Source organism: Scyliorhinus torazame, chromosome 8 (assembly GCF_047496885.1).
Source record: "Scyliorhinus torazame isolate Kashiwa2021f chromosome 8, sScyTor2.1, whole genome shotgun sequence".
In the NCBI taxonomy this organism is placed as follows: domain Eukaryota; kingdom Metazoa; phylum Chordata; class Chondrichthyes; order Carcharhiniformes; family Scyliorhinidae; genus Scyliorhinus; species Scyliorhinus torazame.
Window position 1 is genome coordinate 76,493,432 of NC_092714.1, and position 25,356 is coordinate 76,518,787.

Genomic DNA, 25,356 nt, shown 5'->3' on the forward strand with positions numbered 1-25,356 from the left:
TAATCTGCACATCATTGGACTGTGGTAGGAAACCAGAGCACCAGGAGAAAACCCAAGCTGTCACTGGTAGAATGTGCAAACACCATCACAGTTTCTGGGTGATGTCATGTAAAGACAGCACTTCTAGCGGCTTACGGCAAAGTCCCGCACTAGATCCCTTTTTCCCCATTTTTCCCCCTGTATTTTTAGTGCTCAAACCTGATGAGGTGAGTAAGTAAACTCTTCCTGACAGGAATATGGGGCGAGATTCTCCGACCCCCCGCCGGGTCGGAGAATCGCCGGGGGCTGGCGTGAATCCCACCCCCGCCGGTCGCCGAATTCTCCAGCACCGGATATTCGGCGGGGGCGGGAATTGCACCGCGCCGGTTGGCGGGCCCCCCCCGCGATTCTCCAGCCCAGATGGGCCGAAGTCCCGTTGCTAAAATGCCTGTTCCGCCGGCGTAGATTAAACCACCTACCTTACCAGCGGGACAAGGCGGCGCAGGCGGTCTCCGGGGTCCTGGGGTGGGGCGCGGGGTGATCTGGCCCCGGGGGGTGCCCCCACGGTGGCCTGGCCCGCGATCGGGGCCCACCGATCCGCGGGTGGGCCTGTGCCGTGGGGGCACTCTTTTCCTTCCGCCTTCACCACGTTCTCCACCATGTCGGAGGCGGAAGAGTCTCCCTCCTCTGCGCATGCGCGGGAATGCCGTCAGCGGCCACTAACGCTCCCGCGCATGCGCCGCCCGGAGATGTCATTTCCGCGCCAGCTGGCGGGGCACCAAATGCCTTTTCCACCAGCTGGCAGGGCGGAAATTAGTCCGGTGCGGGCCTAGCCCCTTAAAGTTGGGGCTCGGCCCCCCAAGATGCGGAGCATTCTGCACCTTTGGGGCGGCGCGATGCCCAACTGATTTGCGCCATTTTGGGCGCCATTCGGCGGACATCGCGCCGATACCGGAGAATTTCGCCCCTGAAATCGTCAACAAAAAAACCCAATACCAAAAAGGGTCAGAAGGAAAGCCCGTCGAAGGAAGGTGAAGGAGGGAATTTGGCCGTCGTCTTGCCCATCAAATTAGACACGCTGGCCGCTGTAATGGCACAACAGTTTGAAAAGTTCATCAAGCAAATAGGTAGGTAGTTCAAGCAACAGGGCCAGGAAATTGAACAATCTTTCAAAGCCACCATTGAAGACGCTTTGGCTTTGATTTGTGAAAAATTGGTGCGAACGTCGAACATGATGAGGGCACAAGGCGAGATGTTAAAAGGGGTGGAGAAGGCTTGTCGAGACATGAGGATCGATTTGCCTTGATGGAGGCAGAGTTTTTGATGGTGGCAGAAAACAATAAAAGCCTGAGACTTAAAATGGAGGACCTTGAGAACAGGTCACGGCGGCTAAACCTCATGTTGGTGCGGCTGCCAGAGGGAGCAAAAGGTTTGAAGCCGACCTGGTATTTTTCCAAAATGTTCTCTAAGCTAGTGGGAGGAGATGAAGTGTTGCCCCTCTGGAATTGGGCAAAGCACATGAGGGCGCTTAGACCAAAACCAAGACCAAATGAGCCATTTAGAGAGGCTATAATCCGTTTCCAGTTACAAAAGGAATGAAAGGGTTTTGCAGTGAGTGACGAGGGCTCAGAATGTCGACTGGGACGGGCACACAGTCCGAATGTACCAGGATATTGGACTGAATTGGTGAGGAGATGAGCTCCCTTCACCAGGGCGGAGGCGGTGTTTTATGATAAAGGCGTGAGGTTTGGGGTGGTGTACCTGGCACGTTTACGGGTTAAAATGAACTCGAAAGATTACGTTTTTGACACACCGATGCAAGCAGAGGCCTTCACCTGAGAAAGGAATTTGGAACCGCTGTGACGAGGTCTATTTTGGACTCTGTGTATGAAGTGGGATGTTTATATGGTGTCGATATGTTACTGTTTCTATCACTGTTTTTCTGTGTATGAAGGGGGATGTTTGTATGATGTAGATGTAGAGTCATAGAGTCATAGATGTTTACAGCATGGAACAGGCCCTTCGGCCCAGCTTGTCCATGCCGCCCAGTTTCTATCACTAAGCCAGTCCCACTTGCCTGCATTTGGTCCATATCCCTCTATACCCACCCTGCCCATGTAACTGTCTAACTGCTTTTTAAAGGACAAAATTGTACCTGCCTCTACCACTGCTTCTGGCAGCCCATTCCAGATACTCAGCACCCTGTGTGTGAAGATATTTCCCCTCTGGTCTCTTTTGTATCTCTCCCCTCTCACCTTAAACCTATGCCCTCTAGTTCTAGACTCCTATGTTACTGTTTCTACTGCTGTTTTTCTGTATATGAAGGGGGATGTTTGTATGATGTAGATATGTTACTGTTTCTACTGCTGTTTTGCTTTTACTCTGTTGGAGGAAGGTGGTGTTTGTAAAAAAGGGATTGGTACATGTTCCTTGGTTTTTTTTTGGAGGGGAGAGAGATGTTTTGTTGGTCTTGTTGAAGTGTGGATACGGTTCGGGGGAAGGACATTTTGGTTGATGTAAGAGGGGATTTGTTAAGGGGACCCTGTTTGGGAACTTCTTTGCTTGTTATGGGGACAGGGGAGCCTAGAAAACAGGAGTGGTGTGTGTGTGTGTGTGTGTGTGGGGGGGGGGGGGGGGGGGGGGGGGCGTTAGCTGCCGCTGACGGCATTCCCGTGCGTGCGCAGTGGAGGGAGTCTCTTCCGCCTCCGCCATGGTGGAAACCGTGGCGGAGGTGGAAGGGAAAGAGTGCCCCCACGGCACAGGCCCACCCGCGGATTGGTGGGCCCCGATCGCGGGCCAGGCCACCGTGGGGGCACCCCCCCGGGGCCAGATCGCCCCGCGTCCCCCCCAGGACCCCGGAGCCCGCCCGCGCCACCTTGTCCCGCCGGTAAGTTGGTGGTTTAATCTATGCCGGCGGGACAGGCATTTTAGCGGCGGGTCTTCGGCCCATCCGGGCCGGAGAATCGCGCAGGGGGGTCCGGCAACCGGCGCGGCACGATTCCTGCCCCCGCTGAATATCTTGTGCCGGAGACTTCGGCAACCGGCGGGGGCGGGATTCACGCCAGCCCCCGGCGATTCTCCGACCCGGCGGGGGGTCGGAGAATCTCGCCCGTGGGGTGGCCCGCGATCGGTGCCCACCGATCGTCGGGCCGTCCTCTCTGAAGGAGGACCTCCTTCCTTCCGCGGCCCTGCAAGATCCGTCCCCCATCTTCTTGCGGGGCGGACTTAGAGAGGACAGCAACCACGCATGCGCGGGGCGGTGCCAGCCAACCCGCGCATGCGCGGATGACGCCCGTTATGCGGCGCCGGCCGCGTCATCTATGCGGCGCCGCTTTTATGCGGGCGACAAGGCCTGGCACGTGTAGATGACGCGGCCCCGATACAGGCCCATCGTCAGGGCCTGAATCGGTCGGGACCGGGGCCGTTCCGCGCCGTTGTCAACCTCGACGCCGTTCATGACGGCGCGGCCACTTCGGCGTGGGAGTGGAGAGTCCCGCCCATTGATTCCCACTTTTCGGTTTAGGAAGTGGTCCTATGCAAACAATTAAGAGCCTTGTAAAAGGGGCGAGATTCTCCGACCCCCCGCCGGGTCTGAGAATCGCCGGGGGCTGGCGTGAATCGCGCTCCCGCCGGTTGCCGAATTCTCCGGCACCGGATATTCGGCGGGGGCCCCACCGGATGGGCCGAAGTCCCGCTCCTAAAATGCCTGTCTCGCCAGCATAGATTAAACCACCTACCTTACCGGTGGGACAAGGCGGCGCGGGCGGGCTCCAGGGTCCTGGGGTCGGCGCGGGGCGATCTGGCCCTGGGGGGTGCCCCCACGGTGGCCTGGCCCGCGATCGGGGCCCACGATCCGTGGGCGGGCCTGTGCCGTGGGGGCACTCTTTCCCTTCCGCCTTCGCCACGGTCTCCACCATGGCGGAGGTGGAAGAGACTCCCTCCACTGCGCATGCACGGGAATGACTGATTTGCACCGTTTTGGGCGCCAGTCGGCGGACATCGCGCCTATACCGGAGAATTTCGCCCAAGGTTCCTCAAATTTAAGGGCAGCATGGAGCACGGCTGCTTCACTGCGCCAGGGCCCCAGGTTCGATTCCAGGCTTGGGTCACTGTCTGTGCGTGTCTGCACATTCTCCCAGTGTCTGCGTGTGTTTCCTCCGGCTACTCCAGTTTCCGCCCACAGTCCAAAGATGTGCAGGTTAGGTGGATTGGCCGTGCTAAATTGCCCATGTCCAAAAAGGTAATATGGGGTTACAGGGATAGGGTGGAGGTGCAGAGCTTAAGTGGGGTGCTCTTTCCAAAAGGCCAGTGCAGACTCGATGGACAGAATGGCCTCCTTCTGCACTGTAAATTCTATGTTCTATGCTGGAATGGGTATTAAAGGCACTGGTTTTATCATCGCTTGAGATTTCCCTATCACTTGACATGTGTGGCATGATCGACACAATTTAACTGCATCTTTATGTAGTCCAGGCCAATAAAAATGTTTTTTGTATTTTAGCTTGAATTTTCCTTACTCCTAAATGACCTCCTACTGGTACCTCATGTGCTACTCACAAGATCTCCTTTCTATACCCTACCGGCAATACCACTTTTCATCCGCCTGCATATGTACGAAGAACAAAGAAAAGTACAACACAGGAACAGGCCCTTCGGCCCTCCAAGCCTGTGCCGACCATGCTGCCTGTCTAAACTAAAATCTTCTGCACTTCCGGGGTCCATACCCTCTATTCCAATCCTATTCATGTATTTGTCAAGATGCCCCTGAAACATCACTATCGTCCCTGCTTCCACCACTTCCTCCGGCAGCGAGTTCCAGGCACCCACTACCCTCTGTGTAAAAAACTTGCCTCATACATCTCTTCTAAACCTTGCCCCTCACACATTAAACCTATGCCCCCTAGTAATTGACCCCTCGACCCTGGGGAAAAGCCTCTGACTTTTAGTGTGGCGACCAGAATTGAACACTATACTCCCAAGTGTGGCCTAACTGAGGTTCTATGCAGCTGCAACATGACTTGCCAATTTTTATACTCAATACCCCAGCCAATGAAGGCAAGCATGCCATAAACCTTCTTGACTACCTTCTCCATCTGTGTTGCCCCTTTCAGTGACCTGTGAACCTGTACACCTTGATCTCTCTGACTGTCAATACTCTTGAGGGTTCTACCATTCACTGTATATTCCCTACCTGCATTAGACCTTCCAAAATGCATTACCTCACATTTGTCCGGATTAAACTCCATCTGCCATCTCTCCGCCCAAGTCTCCAAACAATCTAAATCCTGCTGTATCCTCTGACAGTCCTCATCGCTATCCGCAATTCCACCAACCTTTGTGTCATTTGCAAACTTTACTAATCAGACCAGTTACATTTTCCTCCAAATCATTAATATATACTACAAACAGCAAAGGCCCCAGCACTGATCCCTGCGGAACACCACTAGTCACAGCCCTCCAATCAGAAAAGCACCCTTTCATTGCTACTCTCTGCCTTCTATGACCTAGCCAGTTCTGTATCCTGTAGTTCCCTGGATTATCCTTGCTACCCTTCTTAAACAAAGGAACAACATTTGCTATTCTCCAGTCCTCCACGACATCCCCTGAAGACAGTGAGGGATCCAAAGATTTCTGTCAAGGCCTCAGCAATTTCCCCTCTAGCCTCCTTCAGTATTCTGTGTAGATCCCATCAGGTCCTGGGGATTTATCTCCCGTAATATTTTTCAAGACACCCAACACCTCATCTTTTTGGATCTCAATGTGACCCAGGCTATCTACACACCCTTCTCCAGACTCAACATCCACCAATTCCTTCTGTTTGGTGAATACTGATGCAAAGTATTCATTTAGTATCTCGCCCATTTCCTCTGGCTCCACACATCGATTCCCTCCCCTGTCCTTCAGTGGGCCAACCCTTTTCATGGCTACCCTCTTGCTTTTTATGTACGTGTAAAAAGCCTTGGGATTTTCCTTAACCCTATTTGCCAATGACTTTTCGTGAGTCCTTTTAGCCCTCCTGACTCCTTGCTTAAGTTCCTTCCTACTTTCATTCTATTCCACACAGCCTTCGTCTGTTCCCAGCCTTCTCGCCCTGACAAATGCCTCCTTTTTCTTTTTGACGAAGCCTACAATATCTCTCGTTATCCAAGGTTCCTGAAATTTGCCGTATTTATCCTTCTTCCACACAGGAACATGCCGGTCCTGAATTCCTTTCAACTGACATTTGAAAGCCTCCCACATGTCAGATGTTGATTTACCCTCAAACATCCACCCCCAATCTAGATTCTTCAGTTCCTGCCTAATATTGTTATAATTAGCCTTCCCCCAATTTAGCACATTCATCCTAGGACCACTCTTATCCTTGTCCACCAGCACTTTAAAACTTACTGAATTGTGGTCACTGTTCCCGAAATGCTCCCTTACTGAAACGTCTACCACCTGGCCGGGATCATTCCCCAATACCAGGTCCAGTCTAGCCCCTTCCCTAGTTGGACTATCTACATATTGTTTTAAGAAGCCCTCCTGGATGCTCCTTACAAACTCTGCCCTGTCCAAGCCCCTAGCACTAAGTGAGTCCCAGTCAATATTGGGGAAGTTAAACTCTCCCATCACAACAACCCTGTTGCTTTTACTCCTTTCCAAAATCTGTCTACCTATCTGCTCCTCTATCTCCCGCTGGTTGTTGGGTGGCCTGTAGTAAACGCCCAACAGTGTTACTGCACCCTTCTTATTCCTGATCTCTACCCATATACCCTCGCTGCCCTCTGAGGTGTCCTCCCGCAGTACAGCTGTGATATTCTCCCTAACCAGTAGCGCAACTCCTCCACCCCTTTTACACCCCCCTCTATCCCGCCTGGAATGTTTAGCTGCCAATTCTGTCCTTCCTTCAACCAGGTCTCTGTAATGGCAACAACACCATTGTTCCAAGTACTAATCCAAGCTCTAAGTTCATCTGCCTTACCTGTTATACTTCTTGCATTAAATACATATGCACTTCAGGCCACCAGTCCCACTGTTTTCAGCAACATCTCCCTGTATGTTCTTCCTCAGAGCAATGCTGGCCCTATTCCCTAGTTCTCCCTCAATTTTTCCACCTTCTGACCTATTGCACCGGTACCCACCCACCTGCCATGCTAGTTTAAACCCTCCCGTGTGATACTAACAAACCTCATGGCCAGGGTATTTTTGCCTCTCCAGTATAGATGCAACCTGGCCATCTTATACAGGTCACACCTTCCCCGGAAGAGCTCCCAGTGGTCCAGATAATGGAAACCCTCCCTCCAACACCAGCTGTTTAGCCACGTGTTTAGCTGCTCTATCTTCCAATTTCTAGCCTCACTGGCACGTGGCACAGGGAGTAATCCCGAGATTACAACCCTAGAGGTCCTGTCTTTTAACTTTCTGCCTAGCTCCCTGAACCCCTGCTGCAGGACCTCATGCAGGAGTACAGGTCTCCATTTTCTCATTTAGACATAATTTTTAAGGTAATAACTTTCTGGTATGCACTCAGATTCCTCTTCTGTGTATGCTTCCCGATACATCCGTTTTATTTCTATATCTTTCTGTTGTAACTCCGCCAATTTTCCTGAACTAAAAATATCCGCTTCATCCTCCACCTATTCTTGTTCTTTTCCAATCATCTGATCAAAAATCATTTCTGATAATTGAACTTCAACTTTATCTTCATTCATTGATTTCTCCTCTTCTCTTAACCTGTGACTTGCGACCTCATTACCACACAATCCGGAAAAATCCCAGGATATTCGTCCTTCAAAAATTCAGTTGTTTGATTTTACACTGGCTTATCAACCACAGTAGGCCTCACTCCCACCTGCAATCCAGCTACATCATTACCCAAAATAAACTATATTCCTGGAGAAGATAATTTCTCCATTACTCCTACTACCACTTCACCACTCTTCACTAGACTTTCCAACCTTACCTTATATAATGGAACACTACTCTTCTCACCCTGAATTCCACATATTACCACCTTTTCTGGCAATATTCCTCCCAAACTACATAACTCCTCATCTCTTACTATTAAAGATTGACTAGCGCCCGTATCTCTTAAAATTCTGACTTCTTTACCTGCTCCTCCTGATGCACATGAGTAAACTTTACCCACACAAGTAAATTCTTTAAAGGGATCTGGCACCTTCTTATCAATCACCTCTTGATCAGGCTGTACATTCTGTTGCACTTCCTTCGCTTCAATTGGGCTTTCCTTTACCACTTTAACAAACCCCACTGGCTTATCCTGTATTACCACAATTAGCCTCCCAGTGTTTTTCTTCAACCCCCAACACTGACTTTACATGGCCTAGTTTATTACCGTAAAAACATTAAACTTTTCATTTCTCTTCCAGCCTCCTGGATATCTTTTTTAATCTGAGGTACACTCTCCTTATTATCTCCCATCCGATCCCCTTTACCTTTACCACTTGAGTATTTCTCTTTTCCCCAGTTTCCATCCCTCAGAGGCTGAAAATGATGTTGGAAACCAAACTTTGTTTTATGAATTTATTCATAATCAACTGCCATTTCTGCTGCTAATCTTGCAGTTTTAACCCTCTGCTCTTCCACATGAGTTCTCACTACATCATGAATTGAATTTTTAAACTCCTCCAAAATTATCATTTCTCTCAGAGCTTCATACGTTTGGTCTATTTCCAAAGCATATCCACCTATCAAAATTACTCTGTTTGATCCTTTCAAACTCCATGTATGTTTGACCAGGCTCTTTCTTTAAATTTCTAAACCTTTGTCTGCAGGCTTCAGGCACTAGGTCATATGCACCTAAGGTGGATTTTTTCACCTTTTCATACTTCCCAGATACCTCCTCTGATAGTGATGCAAACACTTCACTAGCTCTACCTACCAGCTTTGTTTGAATCAGTAAGATCCACATGTCCTGTGGCCATTTCATTTGTTTAGCTAACTTCTCAAATGAAATTAAAAAGGCTTCTACATCCTTCTCATCAAACCTTGGCAATGCTTGGACATATTTTAGTAGATCCCCACCAAGCCATCAACTATGACCCTCTTCCTCACTATCCTCATCACTACCCTCAGACTGTACGTTTCTCTTTACCTCTGCCACTTTTAACTGACTTTCAGGTTTTATGACAATTTCTGAAGTTTAAAGCCTCTCTCTTTTCCTTTTTCCCTGATCTGTACCTCCCTTTCTCTCTCTTTTGTTCTACGAGGGCTATTCGCTCTTTTTCCCTCACTTCGTATTCAAGAAGCTTTAATTCTTTTTCATGTTCAAGCAGCTTGATCTGCAATTGAATTCTTGCCAATTCCAATGAATCTGACTGTCCGTCAGATAATTTTAAATGCTCAGCAACCTCAGCAATTACCTCTTCTTTTCGTATTTTATCAGGCAATATTAACTGCAATGTTTTTGCCAAATCTAGAATTTTTTTTTAGAATTAGTTTTTTTACAGTGCCCATCGAGTCCTCACCAAACCTTAGAAAGAGCACCCTACCTAAGGCCACACCTACACCCTATCCCCACACCTGCATCCGTAACCCCACCTAACCATTTTTCGATACTAGGGGCAATTTAATATAGCCAATCCACCTAACCTGCATATCTTTGGACTGTGGGAGGAACCCGGAGCACCCAGAGGAAACCCATGCAGACACGGGGAGAACATGCAGACTCCACACAGATGGTGACCCAAGCCGGGAATCGAACCTGGGACTCTGGAGCTGTGAAGCAACTGTGCTAACCACTGAGCTGCCTGCAAAAAGCCGTTTTTTAGTAACTGTTTGTAAGATACTGCGTGTGACCTTCTCCATGCCCAAAAACCTTTGAGCCTCTGAAAGAGCCATTGTCCACAACACACTACCTATTCAAACTTGAATACAACACCTGAAAAGCAAACACAAATATGCTCACCCCTCACTGTCTTTAAGTTCACTAAGCCAACCCAATCACGAAAGAGAGACTCTTATCCTGGACGAGCCCCCAGTTTGTTATGGGCCAGGGTTTAGAAAACTCCAAAGTATATCATGGGGTTCACCTGACCTACAACTGTTTATTGATTTTGGTTACGATGAGCACAAGAGCCTACCTTTCAGATGTTATTCAACAGGGTTCTTAGGTACTTTTAACCAAAAACAAGCTTTATTCTATGAATTTAGTTCACATCTTTATAAACACACACAGTAAGCATGTTTAACAACTACAAACACAAATACCCCACACAGCTACAGTAATCTATGTATAACCCTTAATGAATCTTCCTTTACTGTTGCAATTTAGGAACAAGATCCAAGTAGAAACCACAAACCCCTTTTCAAAGGTGCGGCCCAGCATACGCCACTCTTACTGTCTTTAAGACTTGGTATGGATACTTTTGTTTCCTTTCCAAAACAGCAGGTTTGGATTCCTTCCAGAAAACAATTATCTCTTTTAAGTTATCAAGTAATCTGGAAACAGCTTTTAAAATGCAGATTGACAAACACTTCTTTCCAACCTGGGCATTACAATATCAGTTCAAACTCAAAGCAAAACTAAAACTCAGAGCCACAGCCAGCTCCCAACTCAAAAACGAAAGTAAAAACTCACAGAGCCACAGCCCAGCTCCACACACAATGACATCACTGAAGTTATGTGATAAGACAAAAACATCTCTTAAAGGGACACTCCCATGACACAATCATTACCTCGTTCTGGCCCCAAATATCACTCCCAAAGGTGGTGCAGAATTGAATTAATCTGATCTTATCTGGTTGAGTTCTGGGTCTGGTCAGATCATAACCGGTGCCAAAACCATCCTTTAGTCTCAGATCATCCTGCAGAGTAAAAATCATGTGCAGTTTGTTTCCTCCTGTATCAAACATCTCCATAAAGCCCTCTACCCATCGCCTCCAACAAAATGTCAGGAACTCCTGGACTTTCTTTTGGCAAAGGCTTAGACGACTTGTTAAGCTGCTTCAGCTCTTTTCCCTTTTATTTTTTTCCATCAAGCTACACCACCACAGGCTCCTCCTGCTCTAGCCCTGAATCTCTCCTCTAGATTTTCCCACATGCTTTCTCCAAGTTCTCCTCGTCCATAAGACCAGTCAACCATTCTGCTGAACACATTCTCATAAAGCCATTGATTATCCAACTTCTCACCTAGCCCCATGTTAGCGGACATTGTAAATGAGCCCCCCTTTTTATTCCCTGTCTTTCTCCTTATCCAATGGAGCAAATATGTCTGATTGGCAAGATAAACTTATGGTCCTCTGCATCAGAATCCATCTTTCCCTTTCTCCCTTTTATTAGATCCCTTGCACATTGAATTTTACATGATTCTGATATCCCAATACACTTTAATACATGTGTCGCTATCATATCCTACAATTCCCTGCTAATGAATGTCCATGGCTTTTTGAAAGAATAAGCTAGAAGATTGTGCTATACGACAGCAACACAGTTATTCCAACAGGAACACCATTCAGTACCAATCCGTAACTATTTAATAATAATGGCTGCAGTTTAAGACTTGAAATTGGCTACAATTTGGGGTTATACTTTAATTAAATTATCATCTTATTGAAACCCCTCTAACATATGTTCCACGGCTCTGGGATGTTTGCCAGATGCTGTATTCAAGGCCGCATGCTGGTTGTACATTGGACATTTAATTGCGTCAGGTGAGTGTGTAATTAATATCAATTGAAATACCAATACCCTGGCCTCTGGCTGAGAGGTAACAGCATAGGTCCTTGTAGTCAGTTTATTTAATTGCATATTTGATGCATACATGATGCCATCTAATGTTTCATGAGCTGAATTTTTTTCAGTTTCTGAACATTAAGCATGTTGCTGTAATCCAGTATTTTGAGCTATTCAAAAAAGTTTATTTTAGAACATTATATGGTTTGGATAATGTCAATGTTTATTGATTTAATTTGCAAATTCTAATGAGATCCCCAAAGGGTTAACATAATAGTCTAACTGACTGTGACATAATTAGAAATGAGACAAAGAAGTCTTAAATGTATTTAAATGTTATTTCAATTCCCATATTTTGAAGGATTATGTGATTCATTTTGCATTCCAGGCAGCATCTACATGCACACAGAATCTTTCATTCTTCTGATTTCTCAAGGACAGAATGAATGAGCACTTAAGAAAAAATTAAGTTAATTCAAGAGAACCAACATGGATTTGTAAGGGTAGGTCATGCCCAATGAACCTAATTGAATTTTTTGAAGAAGTAACTAAAGTAATAGGCGGGAGAATGTTTATGGATGTAGTTTATGTAGATTTCCAGAAGGCATTCAATAATTTTGTTGAATGCATTCTTGAGATGTGAAGGTCACTGGCAAGGCCAGTGTTTATTATTCATTCCTAATTGCCCTCGGGCAAGGGTCCACATAAGAGACTGTTAATTAACACTCATGGAACTGAAGGCAAATTATTGGCCTGGTTAGGACCTTGGCTTTGCAGTAGAAGACAGAATAGGAATAATGGTTAGGGACTTAAATTGGGTGACAAGTGGTGGTCCCATAAAGATCTGTACTGAACCATTATTATCATAATAATATAATACTGCATAATAGGAAACCGGAGCATCTGGAGGAAATCCACGCAGACACAGGGAGAACGTGCAGACTCCGCACAGGCACTGACCCAAGCTGGGAATCGAACTTGGGGCCCTGGCGCTGAGGAGCAACACTGTGCTTGGGTGGCACAGTAGCACAGTGGTTAGCACTGTTGCTTAACAACGCCAGGGTCCCAGGTTCGATTCCCGGCTTGGGTCACTGACTGTGCGGAGTCTGCACGTTCTCCCCGTGTCTGCGTGGGTTTCCTCCGGGTGCTCCGGTTTCCTCCCAAAAGTCCCGAAAGACGTGCTGTAGGTAATTTGGGCATTCTGAATTCTCCCTCCATGTACCCGAACAGGCACCGGGATGTGGCGACTTTGTCAATGACACAAAGATTTGAGGTATTATAAGTAGCGTAAATAGGAGCATTACATTTCAAAGAGGCATTAATAAATTAGGTGATCAGTAAAACTGTGGTAGGTGCCGTTCAATTCATGTGCGAGACCATTATGTTTTGGACCAAAATGGATATATCAGAGCATTTTATAAATGGTTAAAAGCTAGGAACAGTGGCAGCCCAAAGATATTTTGAAGTCCAACCACAGAGGTGAGTAAACTGTAATGGCCTGGCACAAAATATAATTAAAAGGGCTAATGGAATGTTAGCTTTTGTAACTAGAGGGCTAGAATATAAAGGGAGAGGGTGAGATGGTTGCTGAAACTACACAAAACCCTGATTCGACCATATCTGGAGTACTATGTACAGTTCTAAGTACTGCATCTTTGAAAGGATATTATGGTCTTGGAAGGAGTGCAGTACAGATTCACCAGAATATTACCATGATCTCAAAGATGAGACAATGAGGAGTGATTAGGTTTGTAATTCCTAGAATATATAAGGCTGAAAGATGACTTGAATGAGATTTATTAAGATTTTAAAAGAAATAGAGAGGGTAGATAAAGCAAAACTTCTTCTGCTAGCAGGGGACAAGGGGATGTAACCTTAAAATTAAGGAAAGTTAAGAACACTTCTTCACACAAAGAGTAGTCAGAGTTTGGAATTTCCCCAACAAAAGCATAAGGTACTTAGGTCAGTTGTCAATACCAGGATTTGCTACTGCAACATCTTGTTCCTGAGCTTCAGTGAAAGAAAACAAATAAATGCTCCTGGGGACATTTTTATCCTCTGTAACATGTTCAAGCGTTATTTTATTGGTAGTGGGACTATAGCGTAATAAAGTTCTTTCAATAATCCTACTTATTCTGAGGTGGCCCCCGTTTTTAATAGCTTCCCCATATTTTATTCTGCTAGATAATAAACTGTGATCCATTTTGTTACTGATAAATGGTGATAACAAGATAATTCAGGGAACTGAGCAGAGGTGCAAGGAGTCTCAGCTGGTCAGAATGGGAAAATGACAAGAAGTTGCTGGGGAATGGGAAGAGTTTAGAAACCAGAAGACTAGAGGTTAGCTCTTTCAAGTTCCCAAACTTCCAGATTTTCCTCTTAAAATGTCAGCTTTAAATGTTATAATTGTGTACTCATGAGACAGCCAACTGACCTTCCAGTAATTCAATGGATAAAAGCCCTCCATGGTTTAGCAATGAACACACAGCTCATAAAGGTCCGAGGGCCAAATGATCAATTTAAGTGGGAAGCAAAGCTGATGGTAACAAATAGGGGATGCATTGTAAACTAATTTGGCTTCAACTGTCTTCTGCCAGGTTGCACAAAGATAGGCTGGTCCATTAGTGCCTGCATTATGCCCCCAGTGCCATTGAATATTCTGTCTCTTGATTCAACCACTATTTTGTGCTGAGCCAAGGATTTGCCGCATCTGATCATTGCATCTGGAGAAGAAAATCAACCCAACTATTATGTTCCCATCCATCAAATTAAGCAGTCTGCTGACGTTCACTATTTATGCTCACGCATGAAGAATTGTTACTTCAGCAGGATACTGGAGGGTGTCAATGCCTGAGGAACCAAACTACTGCACAAGTCATCATCATTGGGACAGTTGCAAAATTGGCTTGGGGGAAGAGAAGGATGTAAAACAATGTAACTTCTTTTTACCTTGATTTTTCTTAGGGACTCTTTTTGCAGATGTTATTTCATAATTATTTCCTTTGTTATCAATTTTGGCACTGTAAGTATGATAAATTCTAAATTAATATTTGTACACTCAAGCTGAGTGGATCACAGTGGTATAATCGTATGATCATATAGCAAAGAGAGAGACCATTCAGATTATCATGCCGGTCCCCTGCTCTTTCCCCAAAGCCTCCACATTTCTCTATTTGACACATATCAAATTCCCTTTTGAAAGTTACAATTAAATTTGCTCCCACCACCTTTTCAGACACAGCATTAAAGATCATAGTAACCCACTATGTAAAAGAAAGACTCCTTGGGCGCGATCTACCGGTGCGTTATACCCAAAAGGCAGCACCGCGCAACGTGGCCAGTAGATGCCGGGAGATCTCTCTTCCGGGATCAACCCAGCTCACCACGCTTTGCGAGATCTAACACAATCTCGTGAAACGTCGCAATGTGAATTTCACCCAATATAATCGGATCACTTCTTGGCAAATCTGCAGATTAGAGTGAGACAGCTTATCACACTCTAATATGCACTCCCACGATCTACCCAAGGCGATGGGATCTAAAGCCTTCACCTTGAAGGTCTCGGGCGAGTGCCGTTCAGCTCTGGTCTCCACAAACCGGGACCAGACGGAATGGCATTCATGGACGGGGTCTCCCAGGGGATCGGAGGCCTCCAGGTGCTTGCCCCCTTGGCATGGTGATGCCCGAGCACTGCTGGTGCCACCCAGGTACCTTGGTACTGCCAGCCTAGCTGTGCGAGCTGGGTGTCAGCCTGTCACTGCCAAGGTGCCCATGTGCCACTGCCAGCTGGCAGGCAATAGTGTGGTGTTTCTCAGCACTCCGAGCACTGGGACACACCTGGCTACACGTTCTTATAATGGGACTCTGTTCCCATTCAGATAGATAGCGCCCCTTATTTTCCTCTGATATTTCTGCCAATTACCAGTACATCAAACCTGTGTTGTCCGCCTCCCATGCTTTCTGTCAGTGGAAAAAGCTTCTCTTTATCCATATTAAGACACCTCTCATAATTTTGAACACGTCTGCTAAATCCCCTAACCCACTCTGTTTCAGGAGAACAGTTGCAACTTCTCCCATCTCTCGAAGTAACTGAATTCCTGCATTCCGGCAACTCCCTTCTGCACTCTTTCCAAGGCCTTGACATCCTTCCTAAATGTGGTGCCTAGAAATAAAGGGAGAAATTTTAACCCCAGCAAGCAGGTGGCAGGGGAAGGGGTAAAAAGTTTGAGGGCAGGAACGCAAACCGGTTCCAACATGTTCACTTCCCAATTTAACAAAGGTACATATAAATACCAACAAGAAATCTACTCATCAAAGTGAGGGATCTTATAATTGGATTTTGGCTCAAGGGACTGCACAGGCGCTGGCCAACGTGGCACAGACACAGAGGGAGGTGGCGCATCACTGGCTGATATGGCTCATACACATAAGGTGGTGGCACAGTCAATTGGTGATGTGGTGCAGTCCCAGAGGTAGTCCACTCCCTGTGCTCTATGGGCACATGCATGCAGACCCTGGTCAAGATCAGAGCAGGCCTCCAGGATTGGCAGCGCCAGGTGGTGGGAGAGCCTCAGGAGATATCACCGCTCGCAATCCTGTCTCATGGAGTAGCCCGGAGGACATCCGGCACCCTGAGGGAGGAGGAGGTGATGGGGCCCATGCCGACGACTCCTGCCGGGGAGCTGCCGGAACACCGCAGCACCATGGACTCCCCCCTACCCCCCACACTCCTGTCCCTGGCGCATCTGGTGGGCAGCGGGCAGGACTGAGCGCACCACACCACCTGGGACACCCAAGCAGAGCTGGACCCATCCAAGCCTAGTCGCCCCGGAAGACGCCCGCTAACAGTGATCAATGTCACAGGGCGGAAATCATAGCAGGCCACCTCCACTCCTGATGTACCATCTGGGGATCAATCTAGACATAGCGTTAGGACCCATAAGACCAGAAAATTAGATACTAGTTACGTTGGCAGAGGTGCAGGGCACAGTTTAATGATAGGGGCTAGTTCACAAATCTGTATAAATGTTTTCACATTAAACACTTGTGCACAACCTGCCTCAGTGATCTGTCAGAAGGGTGTGAGGTGTGGGCTGCTCTGGCCTAACCGCAGAGGGGGCACGGGTGCGAGAGGGGCGGGTAATGGGTGGACATTGGGGGTGGGCTTGGGACCGAGTGATGGTCAGCTCGTATGCAGGGATCACCCAGTTGGAGAGTGGAAAGTGTTACCATGGGCAGGAGTCAGACGTTGTCAAACCATGTTAACCAAGGATAATCCCGGGAACTACAGGCCGGTGAGCCTTACTTCAGTGGTAGGGAAATTACTGGAGAGAATTCTTCGAGACAGGATCTACTCCCATTTGGAAGCAAATGGACGTATTAGTGAGAGGCAGCACGGTTATGTGAAGGGGAGGTCGTGTCTCACTAACTTGATAGAGTTTTTCGAGGAGGACACTAAGATGATTGATGCAGGTAGGGCAGTAGATGTTGTCGATATGGACTTCAGTAAGGCCTTTGACAAGGTCCCTCATGGTAGACTAGTACAAAAGGTGAAGTCACACAGGATCAGGGGTGAGCTGGCAAGGTGGATACAGAACTGGCTAGGCCATAGAAGGCAGAGAGTAGCAATGGAGGGATGCTTTTCTAATTGGAGGGCTGTGACCAGTGGTGTTCCACAGGGATCAGTGCTGGGGCCTTTGCTCTTTGTAGTATATATAAATGATTTGGAGGAAAATGTAACTGGTCTGATTAGTAAGTTTGCAGACGACACAAAGGTTGGTGGAATTGCGGATAGCGATGAGGACTGTCGGAGGATACAGCAGGATTTAGATTGTCTGGGGACTTGGGCGGAGAGATGGCAGATGGAGTTTAATCCGGACAAATGTGAGGTAATGCATTTTGGAAGGTCTAATGCAGGTAGGGAATATACAGTGAATGGTAGAACCCTCAAGAGTATTGAAAGTCAAAGAGATCTAGGAGTACAGGTCCACAGGTCATTGAAAGGGGCAACACAGGTGGAGAAGGTAGTCAAGAAGGCATACGGCATGCTTGCCTTCATTGGCCGGGGCATTGAGTATAAGAATTGGCAAGTCATGTTGCAGCTGTATAGAACCTTAGTTAGGCCACACTTGCTGTATAGTGTTCAATTCTGGTCGCCACACTACCAGAAGGATGTGGAGGCTTTAGAGAGGGTGCAGAAGAGATTTACCAGAATGTTGCCTGGTATGGAGGGCATTAGCTATGAGGAGCGATTGAATAAACTCGGTTTGTTCTCACTGGAACGAAGGAGGTTGAGGGGAGACCTGATAGAGGTATACAAAATTATGAGGGGCATAGACAGAGTGGATAGTCAGAGGCTTTTCCCCAGGGTAGAGGGGTCAATTACTAGGGGGCATAGGTTTAAGGTGAGAGGGGCAAGGTTTAGAGTAGATGTACGAGGCAAGTTTTTTACGCAGAGGGTAGTGGGTGCCTGGAACTCGCTACCAGAGGAGGTAGTGGAAGCAGGGACAATAGGGACATTTAAGGGGCATCTTGACAAATATATGAATAGGATGGGAATAGAAGGATACGGACCCAGGAAGTGTAGAAGATTGTAGTTTAGTCGGGCAGCATGGTCGGCACGGGCTTGGAGGGCCGAAGGGCCTGTTCCTGTGCTGTACATTTCTTTGTTTGTTCTTTGTTCATGTGGAGCACCAGAGCTCATTGCAGAGCGGATTGTCATCAGCCCCGTCGGTGCATGGCATCGTAGCGCCCAGCCCTGCAGTTCTGGGTACCGTTGGCTCACTCTGCCCTTGCCAGCGATATGTTCTTTGGGCCCCATCCGGTGCCCCCTTCTCGAGTTTGCTTTGGGCATTGGCCTTGGGTGGGCCGCATGATGCCCCGCCGGTGGGTGGCGGCCAGTTGGAAGGGATGGTATGGCAGAAAATGGGATGCGAGAGTGGTGGGGGGGAAGAGTGATAGCTGGGGTGCGGGGGTGGGAGCACCCATGCAGCCGGTGGCACTCTGCGGAATCAGGAGCCAAGGAGTCCAAAATGTCACTGAAAGATATCTGCATCCCTTTCACAGGTCACCCTCCCATATAGCTTTGTGCCATCTGCAAAGTTGAAGATATTAGATTTTGTTCCCTCATCTAAATCATTAATATATATTATTAATAGCTGGGGTCTCAGTACCGATCCCTGCGATACCCAGTAGTCACTTCCTGTCATCTGGAAAAAGACCCATTTATTCCTACTCTTTATTTCCTGCCTGCCAACCAGTTTTCTATCCATCTTGTTATGGGCCAGGGTTTAAAAACTCCAAAGTGTATTATGGAGTTCACCTGACCTATAAATTTTGTTGAATTTGGCTAAAGAACAAAGAACAATACAGCACAGGAACAGGCCCTTCAGCTTTCCAAGCCTGTCCCATTCAAATGCTAGGATGAGCACAAGAGCCTTCTCTTGACGTGGGATTCAGCAGTCTTCCCAGACACTTTAATCAAAACAAGCTTTATTCTAAGAACTTAGGTAACATTTATATATAAACAAACAGCAAGAATTTGTATCAATTACAAACATAAAGAAGCCCCACAGCTACAGAAATCTATGTAATACACTTAATGAATTCCCCCTTAACTGTTCCAATTCAAAAACAAAATCCCATAAACTAAAAACCCCTTTTCAAGTGTGTGGCCCAGCACTCTGCATTCTCACTTGAATAAGACTGGCTTTCCCTGAGATTCTGACCCCGTCTCACCAGCAGGTTTAAACCCTTCCAGAAAGCAAACTATATCTAAAGCCACCACCAAGGTGATTTTTACTGGAACACATATTTAAAATCAAAATAGAGAGAGACAGGCCAAAAATCTTCTATTCTCTGTCTGAGTCCACAGTAGTAAAAAAAAAGCGAAACCAAAAATCTCACATAGCCACAGCCCAGCTCCACCCACAAAATGACATCACTGAAACCATGTGATAGGACAAAAAAAACCTTTCTTAAAGGGACACTCCCATGACAATCTCAATACACTCCCCCTAACCCCATGTGCTTTAATTTTACACTCCAATCTCTTATGTGGGACTTTGTCGAAAGCCTTCTTAAAGTCCAAATAAACCACATCCACTGCCTCCTTATCATCAACTGTACTAGTTACATCCTTGAAGAATTCTAGTAGATTTGTCAAGCATGATCTATCTTTCACAAATCCACGCTGACTCTGTCCGATTCTGCCACTGCTTCCCAAGTCTTCTGCTATAAAGTCTTTGATAATGGATTGTAGAATTTTCCCCACTACCAATGTCAGGCTTACTGGCCTATTATTCCCTGTTTTCTCTACACCTCCCTTTTTCAATAATGGGGTTATATTAGCTGCCCTGCAATCTGTAGGGACTGTTTCAGAGTCTATAGAATTTTGGAAGATGACCACCAATGATCCTTTATTTCTGGAGCCACTTCCCTACGCACCCTGGGATCTAGATGACCTGGCCCTGGTGATTTGGCGGCATTGGAGGGAGATGATGTCCTCAGTCAAAGAGGGTCTGGAGGAGCCGCTCACCCCAATAATGGCTGCATTGGCAAAGACATTGATGGAGGTGTGGGAGCAAGGAGAGAAGATGAAGGGAGTGGAGGAGGCATTGTCACAGCTTAGCGACCAGTTCACTTGATGGGTGAGAAGCTGCACAGGGTGGCGAAGGTCAACAAAGGGCTCAGAGCCAAAGTGGAGCACCTGGAGAACGGCACAAAATTTGAGGATCGTGGGCTTGCCTGAGGGGTGAAGGACTGGAGGCTGACCGAGTACTTTGCGAACATATTCATCAAGTTGATGGGGTTGGGGAAGAGCTCTGGCCGAAGCCTAAAACAAATGAGCCACCAAAGGCAGTCATAGTCTGCTTCCATTGCTACCAAGTGAAGAAGGAGGGTTTGAGTTTGGCGAAGCACAAGCAAGAGGTGAAGTGGGAAGGCGTTGGTATACGTACATACCAAAATCTTACAACAGAGTTGGCGAGAAAGTGGGCAGCCTTTGGTCGGCTGAAGGCGGTGGTGTACAGTAGCAGTGTGAGGTTTGGAGCGGTCTCCCCGACAAAGTTGAGAGTGACTCACAATTTGAAGGACTTCTATTTTGAGATGGCGGAGGAGGCAGAGGTGTTCGTGAAGGCTGGAGTACTGGGATTGAGATGAGTTTTGGGATTTGGACTTGGTCAGTCTTGACTGAGATCATTTTTCTTTGATTTTCACACTGGTCTTTTGATGTGTTTTTTCCTTTTATTTGTTTTTTGTTCTGTGGATGTATTCTCCCCACTCCAACTATATGGCCGGGGGGTCGATGTTTGCTTTTGATGGGAGTGTGGGGTGGGGGTGTTGGAGGTTCTTGGGTATGGAGGGGTCAGGTTGTTGAGTGTGTGTTTGGGAGGAGAAGGGGGCTCTGGCAGGGGTCACCGCACTAGCAAACAAAGGTTGGCTAGTGAACGGGAGTGTGGTGGGGGGGGGAGGGGAGAGGCCACGGTTTCTGGAGCCTGGCTGGGCAGGTTTCGATGAGCCTGGGAGGTGTGAATGATGAGGGGAGGGGATCGATACTGGGTGAGTTATTTGCAAGAGGAAATGGTTGCGAGGATTCTGAGAAGGTGGGAGGGAATGGGGCTTGATGATGATTAAAAGATGGGGCGAATCCTGTCGGATGGATGGGGCCTGGGGTAGAGGCGATGGTGGATAGAAGGGGCGAGGGGAGGTGAAAGGTTCCCGGTCAGAATAGTGATGTGGGACGTGAGAGGGTTGGGGCGACCGGTGAAGAAGACAAGAGTTTTCTTGCATTGAAGAGTTTGAAAGCTGATGTGGCGATGCTACAGGAGACCCACCTGAGGGTGAAGGATGAGGAATGTACAGGTAAGCCAGTTTGGTAGTAGTGCTCGGAGGGGTGGTGATTTTGGTGGGCAAGCAGGTGATGTTTCAGATGGAGTAGGTGGTTGCTGATCAGTGGGGTAGGTATATGATTGTACCGGGTGTGCTGGAGGGGAGGATGGTGGTGTTGGTCAGCGTATATGCCTCCAATTGGGCTGACGCGGGCTTCGTGAAGAAACACAGCTGCCATTCCAAATCTAGATATCCATGAGTTGATTGGGGGGGGGGGGAGACTGGAATGTAGAGCTGGAACCGAGGATGGATAGGTCCCAGCTGTGCTCGCGGACCCCGGCATGGAGGGGGGGTCGAAGGCGTTGCCAGTGTTTATGAGGGAGATAGGAGGGTTGACCTGTGGAGGGTTTTGCACCTGAGGGGTCGGGACTATTAATTTTTTTCACCGCCACACAGGGTGTTCTCGAAGATTGATTTTCTTTGTGCTGGGAAAGGTACTGTTAGCTGGAGTTAAGAGGGCAGAGTATTCGGCAATTGGGATTTTGGATTGTGCTCCACATTGGATGGACATGGTCCTGGAGAAGGGGTTGGCTCAGAAGGAAGGGTGGTGGCTGGATGTGGTTGGCAGACCAGAGTTTCTGTGATAGAATGGGGAAGGTGATTGAGTATGTGGGGTTTAACTATACTGGGGAAGTCTTGTCGTCAGTGGTTTGGAAGGCTCTGAAGGCAGTGGTGAGGGGGGAAGTGGTTTCATTTAAAACTAAGGTAGATAAGGAGGAGAAGAATGGAAAGGGAAGAATGTCCACAATTGATAGAAGAGATTCTGGAAGTGGACGGGAGGTACGCAGGGGACCTAGTGAAGAGGAAGGAGTTGCATGTGAGGTTTGATCTGCTGTCTATGGGGAAAGCGGTGCATCAGCTGAGAGGGGCGAAGGGCGCCGTCTATGAGTATTGGGAGGAGGCAGGTTGTATGTTGGCAGGTCAGTTCTGTAGGCAAGCTGCAGCGAGGGAAATAGTTCGGGTTCAGGATTGGGTGGGAAAGCTGGTGGTAGCCCAGGAGAGGGTTAATAAGGTGTTTGAGGAGTTTCATAGAGACTTGTATAAGTTGGAATCACCAGAGGATGAGCGGGAGATGAGGGAGTTTTTGGGAAGGTTAGAGTGCCCAAAGGTGGGTGAAATGGAGTGGGCGGGGCTGGAGGAGTCAGTGGGGGTGGAGGAGGTGAAGGTGGCAATTGGGAAGATGCAGACGGGGAAAGCAGTGGGGCCAGATGGGTTCCGGTGCAATTCTACAAGTGTTTAAAGGATAAAATGGCATTGTTGTTGGTGGAAATATTCGAGGATGCGATGGGTTTTGCCCAAAATGATGGGACAGGCCTCCATCTCGTTGCTGCTGATGAAGGATAAGGACCCGGTGAAGTGTGGATCGTACTGGCTCATATCTCTACTGAATGTATATGCCAAGATATTGGAAAAGGTGCTGGTGCTAAGGTTGGAGGTGTGCCTACCGAGCGTAATTGGGGAGGATCAGACCGGGTTTGTTAAGGGTAGACAGCTGTCGTCGAATGTGCAGCAGCTACTGAATGTGGTGCTTTCTCCATCAGAAGGCAGGGAGTTGGTGTGGCATTAGATGCGGAGAAAGCGTTTGGTCGGATGGAGTGGAGTGATCTGATTGCGGTGTTGGTGAAGTTTGGGATTGAGCCTTAGGTTATGGCATGGTGAGTTGCTGTATAAGGAACCAATGGTGAGCATGAATGATATGAATTCAGGGTATTTTCCGTCGCACCAGGGAACAAGGCAGGGGTGCCCATGTCCCCCTTTCTGATTGCGTTGTGATAGAGCCCTTAGTCATTGCACTGAGGAGCTTGGAGTTGTGGAAGGGGGTAGTGAGGGGGGAGGGTGGAGCATAGGGTGGCCTTCTACGCAGACGATTTGATGCTATACATTTTGGCGCCGGTTCCTCGGTGGGGGACATAATGGGTTTGCTTCAAAGATTTGGAGCATTTTCAGGCTATAGAACGAGGGGAAAAGTGAGTATTTTGTGTTTTACGGTCCAGGGACAGGGGTCGGGGTAGGGGGTTGCCATTCCATATGGCAGTGACACATTTTAGGGATCTGAGGGTGCAGGTGGCTCGGGACTGGGCAGATCTTCGGGAGTTGAATTTTTCAAGCTTGGTGGGAGGGGTGAAGGCAGATTTGTTAAGATCGGATAATCTTCCCCTGTCGTTGTCAGGCCGTGTGCAGACAGTGAAGTTGAACATTCTACCGTGGTATTTGTTCTTATTTGAGTTATTATATGCCGGTCTTTTTTCTCAGGCGTTTTTCAAGTGGGTGGATAGGTTGATTTCTTCGTTCGTCTGGGTGGAGAAGGTGGCCTGGATAAGGAAGATGGTACTGCAGAGGGGATGGCAGATGGGGGGATTTGGCCTCCTGAGTTTGATGTATCATTCCTAGCCAATGAATGTGGAAAAGGTATGTTGGGTGTGGGTCTTTTCGTAAAATGTTAAATGTGGAATATTGGAATAAAATACTTTTTAAAAAATTAGTTGGTCAGCCATTTCTTTGTTCCCCATTATAGATTTTCTAGTCCCTGACTGTAAGGGTGTTACAGATGTTGGATCAGCTCTCAACAGTAGCTAAAAGACTGCATCAGATGCCATGACGTTTTTAATTTTATTGTGGTGCCGAAAAATTGATTCATTCCGGGAGTGATTATATAAGAAACAGGCCTTGATTATTTTATTAACAAACTTTATTACACCGAAAGGAAAGAAAACAATACTTAAACTATTACGAAAGAGAAAATGCTGGAAAATCTCAGCAGGTCTGGCAGCATCTGTAGGGAGAGAAAAGAGCTAACGTTTTGAGTCCGATGACTCTTTGTCAAAGCATTAAACTTAAACTTAAACTTTTACTTCAGCTCTAACACTAACAGATTACATGCAGTTGCTTAACCTTAGCGCACTAGTTCCTATTAAACATTGCTTTCAATAACCATGTCACTCTCATGCCACTTACACAGGTAGGCCAAGGCAATACTTGAATTTTGAAGCAACTTTCCTTCTGTTAGGGACATTTGTTCAGAATCCTTTCCAAAGCCTGTCTTCGTGGCATTTTTCATGACCTCTCAGGTCAATTTCCACAGCCTTATTCCTGTAAATGTTCAGAACAGCATTATGCCCCTCTCTCTCTAAGCTCTGCCCAGCTCCTCAAACAAAGGTTCTCTTGGGTTTCCAGACTTGAACCAATTATCATTATCTTGGCTGATTGCCCACTCCCGTTTATACAAAAGAACAAAGCTATGCCATATATATTGAACTAACCTTCCATTGATGGATAAATAGGTTATTAGAATCTGTGAAGGGCTGATGGATTGCCAAACAAGGTTGTCCCAAATGACAATGGTTCTCATTACAAAATACCCAGTCTAGGATGGCCTGTTCTCTAGTTGGTTCCTCAATGTATTGGTCCAGAAAACTATCCTGTATACACTCCAGGAATTTATCCTCTATAGTATTGTGGCTAATTTGATTTGTCCAATTTAAATGCAGATTAATATCATCCATACTTACAAATGTTCCTTTATTGAATGCATTTCTAATTTCCTGTTTAATGCCATTCTCAACATCAACACTACAGTTTGGAGGTCTATATACAATCCCCACTAAGGTTTTTTGCTCCTTGATGTTTCTCAGCTTTACCCATACTGATTCCACATTGGCGGACCGAATGGGTGTGATTTATCGGCTCTTCACACTGATGGTAAATTCCGGTCCTCCGCCGGCACATGGGTTTCCAGTGATGAGGGGTGCTGTCACCGGGAAATCCGGGAAGATCCCGCTGGCAGGCCTCTGCTGAAAAACAGGTGGTGGGATGGT

The 25,356-nt window shown here is 47.2% G+C and overlaps 1 long non-coding RNA gene across 1 annotated transcript in view; it reads left to right on the forward strand.

Moving 5' to 3' along the window:
- The window catches only part of LOC140427956 (uncharacterized), a 273,707-nt gene that overhangs the window by 234,352 nt on the left and 13,999 nt on the right, over positions 1-25,356 (forward strand). The window contains exon 5 of the long non-coding RNA XR_011948671.1: positions 12,042-12,156. This is a non-coding gene — a long non-coding RNA (uncharacterized lncRNA). The remainder of the gene's footprint in view (positions 1-12,041; positions 12,157-25,356) is intronic.